This window comes from Plecotus auritus (genome assembly GCF_963455305.1).
Source record: "Plecotus auritus genome assembly, chromosome: 2".
NCBI classification, from domain to species: domain Eukaryota; kingdom Metazoa; phylum Chordata; class Mammalia; order Chiroptera; family Vespertilionidae; genus Plecotus; species Plecotus auritus.
This window is the reverse complement of record NC_137771.1, coordinates 141,367,455-141,372,898: the sequence shown is the minus strand read 5'-3', so window position 1 is coordinate 141,372,898 and position 5,444 is coordinate 141,367,455. Positions and strand designations below refer to the sequence as shown.

The 5,444-nt window shown below is 38.9% G+C and overlaps 1 pseudogene across 1 annotated transcript; it reads right to left on the bottom strand.

Annotated features, from left to right (window-relative positions):
- Window positions 1-455: 455 nt before the first annotated feature.
- LOC308241217 (RAD9, HUS1, RAD1-interacting nuclear orphan protein 1-like) lies at window positions 456-2,614 on the bottom strand (annotated as a pseudogene). Its single transcript has 2 exons — window positions 2,020-2,614; window positions 456-540 (listed from the first exon to the last, which is right to left on the bottom strand). The product of its transcript is annotated as an RAD9, HUS1, RAD1-interacting nuclear orphan protein 1-like (transcript).
- Window positions 2,615-5,444: the final 2,830 nt, after the last annotated feature.

The window sequence follows — 5,444 nt, the reverse complement described above, 5'->3', positions numbered from 1 at the left end:
GCTAGGGGAGCCTGTCCACCAGTCCCCAACAGTCCTGTGGAATATAACTGTCCCTCGCTCAGAATTACAGACAATCCCTGCATGCCCATGCACTCTCTTTTCACTCTCTCACTCACACACTATCTTGTATCCTGCCATCCCATCGGCCACCATCTTGTATCTCCCATTTAAATAATTTTTAAACATCTACGCCACTTTCAAAACTTGGTTTGAGTGATCTTTTTACAAGTTATCTGATTCCCCTGTGTACTACTTTAAAAAATATTCAAATGATGAGACCATATTGCATTTAATACAGGATATTTAAAATATTATAATGTTACCTACAACAATTAAAAGCTCAAACAGAAGAACCACAAAAGTATGGCATTGCATTTGGGGTTGACTTGGGAGTGCCCCAATCAAACAAAAGACTGACTGACAAGGCAACCTACAGAATTCTGAAGGTTGAAGGACTAATTTGTAGCAGCAACAGCAACAGTAGGAGGAACTGGTGACAGAATGAGAAAATATAACTCAGCTGGTGTTTCCACTGGCACACTAAGGAGATAAAAATGTAGCTTATTCTTGAACAAAGATCAGACACTGTCCTTCCCTTAGGAGAAATACTTAGCCTAATAGGTTCCTAGCTTCATATTTTACTATACTCAAGACTTAACTCATCTCAGAAAAACCCATAAGAATCTCAGTTATTCATTTTACTTTGCCCCTGGAGATAACAAACATTGGGCAAAAAATACCCAGTTGTTGATAAAAAAAAAAAATTAATAATATCCACTCTCAGGCAACTAGATAGCTGCCTATTTTGAATGAGATATCACTAATTGCATACAGTTTTCCATGATTCTTTGCTTGTGACATTTCACAGCTTTAGCTGAGTTGAGTTCAGGCCAAGGCAACATGCTAAGTGCTGAAGAGGATATAAAGCTAAATGAGAACCAATTTAATATTACAAACTAATTTAATTTGGGGAAATGTTTTGCTTTTTATGGAGAGACCAGGAACTCACAAGAACTATTAAAATCACCAAGAGGGTCTCAGCATTGACTAAAACTTGAAGATCCAGTGTATAAGGTCTATAAAAACAAATTAATTTTGAAAGACCATAAACTATCAATGTTCTTCACATGGTGAGTTGCTGAGACATCATCAGCTTGCTTCAAAATCTGCTTAAAATGACATTTTCCCATTTCAAATGTATTTTTTCAGTGGTTTACAATGTAATTATGAGAGAATGCACATCTTTGCATTACTCTACATAATGTTGCACAACTTGAACCACTGTCCTATATAACACACAAATTCACTGTTAACAGCAAACTTTCCACTACTAAGACATTTGAACAGAAAGTTTCTTTCAAGTAACTTTAGTGACAAAAGAGTACTAAAAACACTCAAAAATATAGGGAAAATAATTAAATTCTGGTTCACATCCAGACTTCCTTGATGCTTGCTAGCACTCTTTTTATATTTTTTCCTGCAATTAAATTTATTGGATTAAAATTTATTCATAATTATCAGCTCTCCCCTAACATTTTTTACTGATCATTTGCAGTAAGCTTTGCCAAACCATTCTATTTTCTCTAAAATTTTCTGCAACCATTTATTTGCACACATTTTAAATAGTACAAGATGTTTTAAAAATTTAAACATTTAATACAAAAAAAAATAAAGTGAACTATTCATTACACTAAAAACTGTTTATAATAAGGTATTTTAAAAAGCAAATCTGGGAGCTGAGTTTCCTTATGATTCCAAGGCTCTGGTTAAAATATATTTTTTCTCTTGATGTTATTAGTATTACTAGCATTTCCATTTTATTGTATTCAATATACTCTTCTGTGAGCCAGAAAATTACTTTAGAACTCTATGAAAACCAGCAATCAATTTCTTGCCATTATTGATGTCTGAGAAATCCAGTCAGTTTTTCACAAGGAATGAGCTTTTGCTCAGCTTCCCTCTCTCCCTGAGGTAAGTAACCAGCTGCCCTCCTCTCCTCCACGTGACCTTACCCCACACCTCTCCAGAGAAGGGTCTTTAACCAGAACAGGCCAGGGCTCTGGGCTCTCAGGGGCGCTAGTGTGAAGAGAGCGGCTGGGCGGGCTGTTTTCCTTTTGATCCAGGGAAGGGGCACGTGCTTCCCGGAAGATGACTGTGGGGTCCGGATGTAGGTGCATGACCACGTTAGGTAAGATTTGAGGTGCATGTGCTGACAGTTCCCCACAGCTTTGGGGACTGAGCATTGGAACTCGGGGCCTTCTGGGAATGTCCGTTTTGTTTGATTGGGGCACTCCCAAGTTAAGAGGATCCCAAGTGTGGCTAAACTGGAAGAAGACTGTGAACTCTCAAATGTTAAATGTGGAAACTTGGAGGTGGTACATTTCCACCTTGAGTATCTTGCCTGGTCTCAGGGATGATGTTTCTGTTTCTGGATGTCCCTGTGAACCAGTTTTCTGCCGTGGTATCAAACCTAGGGGATACCTAGAAAGTGATGGTCAATGGGCTTGCTGGGCACCTGTCTAGTGAAGGCGGTGGGAAGCTGTGGTGATCCATTGCAGTGTTTGGGGCCCTCCAGTGGCTAGTGGTAGAATAGCAGCTGGGCTTTCTGGGACATGTGATAGCATTTGTTTGTTTTTTCCCTGGCAGGCATCAATGGATGAATGAGGAGCAATTAGTAACCACCTGGTTCTGGTTGTAGTCAGGTCCAGGGAGAAGCTCCATTTCCAACACTTGCCCACCCTATGGGGTCCAGGCCGCCCATCCCCTAGCCACCCCCTGCATGGAGCCCAGAAGAGGAAGGCCAATCCCTTCTTTTCTCACATATGTGAGATTGTCATATTGTGGTTCAATGATCATCACCTTAAAGGAAAGGAAAAGTAATTAAGGAGAAAGAGAAAAACTAAAAGGTGAGTGATAAAAATTAAAAAGGAATTGACACAAAGAATCAAGCATATTTTTAAAAATGTGTTTTTATTGATTTCAGAGAGAGAGAGCAAAAGAGGGGAAATGAGGGGGAGAAACATAAATGTGAGCGAGAAACATCATCCGCTGCCTCCTGGGATTCAAGCCCGCAACCTAGGCATGTGCCCTGACCTGGAATCAAACTGGTGTTGACCTTTCGGTGCACAGGAGAATGCTCAACCAATTTAGCCACACTGGCAGGACTCAGGATTTTATTTTTAAATGGGAAATAGAGACGTATATAGACATGAAGAAAGGGTGATGGTACAGCAGAGGGTTCATAAAGAAATGGTCTCTTCTCATACAGAAAGCCAAGAGACATATGAAAAAATGCTCAAAGTCACTAATCATCTGAGAGATGCAAATCAAAATGACAGTGAAATATCACCTCACACCTGTTAGAATGTTATTCCAAGCCTCTGTCCCCATATTTAGCAAATCAATACGGCCTTCCACAATCACTCATATAACGAATCTTAAGCTGTGTGCAACAAATTATAATGTCCAAATGAAATTTGTTTTTATATATTTAACATTGAAAGGAATTTTAATTTTGCCAGGATAAGTTTTTTCATAAGTGTATGGCCATGAAACAAGGCCACTGGGAACTCCTCTGTGGGAAGGTAATTGACAGACAGCCTCAGCTGCTGCGCTCTGCAGCCACTGCTGCTGTACTGCCACCATGCTTCCTTCACAGCTGCTCCCAGGAATGACTGAGCATGGCAGGGATTCTAAAACAGGTCCACTTATGAGTGGTGGGACTTCTCTACTGAGTGACTTTGGCTTAAGTACATCCCCATGGACCTAGTCAAACTTTCTTAGAAACGTACTGCAGTCTGAGACTCTACACAGACAGCCCTTTCTCCTCTCCCTCATAGCGGTCAGGCCTGAATTACAGTCTCACGGCTTTACCCACCACCGCCTCTGCCTCCATCCCCTGGTGTAGAGAATCTTACAATCCTACTCCCTGACGTGAGTTTTCTGGGGCCTTGGGGAATGTGCTACATGGTGTGAGGTGCACAAGGCCCCAGGGAGAAGTTCTTCACTCCTCTGATATTGTATCCACTCGGCTAAGACCAGAGTCTCCAAGAAAGAAAGGTTTCCACAATTCTAGAGTTCTATTAAGCAGAGTGCCTGGATTTAGGATTTAAAAGCAAAACAGTACTGTATTCACATTTTTTTTGTGTGTGTTGTTAATTCCTTAATTCCAAAAAAATAAGGCACAGTCATCAGCATAAAACACTATAATTATATCCAAATCCATATCATAGGCAAATATAACTAATGTTATACACGCAAATAAATAACAGGCGTATAGACAAATGAATTTATTTATTTTTTATTGAGGTAGAAGACAAGGGGATCCATGAATAAAATGTTCACCTGTACACAGAAATAAGCATTTAATCAGATAGCAAAAGAAAGACCTAAAGAAATGTCCACAAAGGAACATGGGCTCTTGGCATTTCTTAGAACAGTTTAGACCAACATTTTACATAATCCAAGTTATATAATTCAATGTAAATACTTTGCTTAAACTGTTTGGACAACTGTGACTCTGTAAGTCTAACAGGTGAAAGAACAATAGTCCTCATTCTGGTTAAATTGTGGTGCAGGGTGAAGGCTGGCCTAACTTAGATGAAACAGTCACTTCAAGTGCATTTCTGTGCTGGTCTCTAATTACATAATGCATTTAAAGAATGATGAACTCATTTATCAGAGTGGAATGTTTCAAAAGTAGTCATGCTGTGGTTAAACAATTAAACTCTGGGTAGTAACGGCTAGAGGAGACATACAATATTTTATCACAGGAAACATAATTAAGTCAATGACATCTGTGCAGTGGAAGAGACTTTCCCAGCTTAGATTCATCTTAGAAGCTTTTTACCAAAATTGAGGAGCTATAAAAATCTTTCTACCACGTAGCTTGGCTTAGCTCAGAGGAAAGGGAGCCCTTGTTACAGAGCAGAGAACAAAGGCAGGAGCCCAGAAGCCAGCATTTTGTAGACACCATCTTTGGGAGAAGAGCAATCCTGCTAAGATAGTTTCAGGGGAGAATTTAGATAGTATGAACTTATAGAAATTGTTTACAGTAATGCTATGAACTCCCTGATATTTACATTAAGTACTTTGGTAAAATAAAATGAAAGAATATGACCACCTAGTAGACTGGAGCATAAATTAGAGAAATCAGAGAAAAAGAGACTCCAGTGATCAAAAACTAGAATATCAAAATGACAATAGCAATAAAAATGAGAGCTGCAACAAACAAAATTAAACCAAACCAAAACAAAACAAAACAGAAAATTAATAACTTCTCTTTGAATTGGATGGGCTACATGGTACTAGTTTCCCTTAATATAAGGAAGGAGTGGAAATTTATAACCAAATTTTACATTGTATATTAATTTTACTTTGTTGCATGAGCTTCTATTAATGTTTGCTATACACTTCTCATTGCATGATGTAGGTTCAGCTATTAT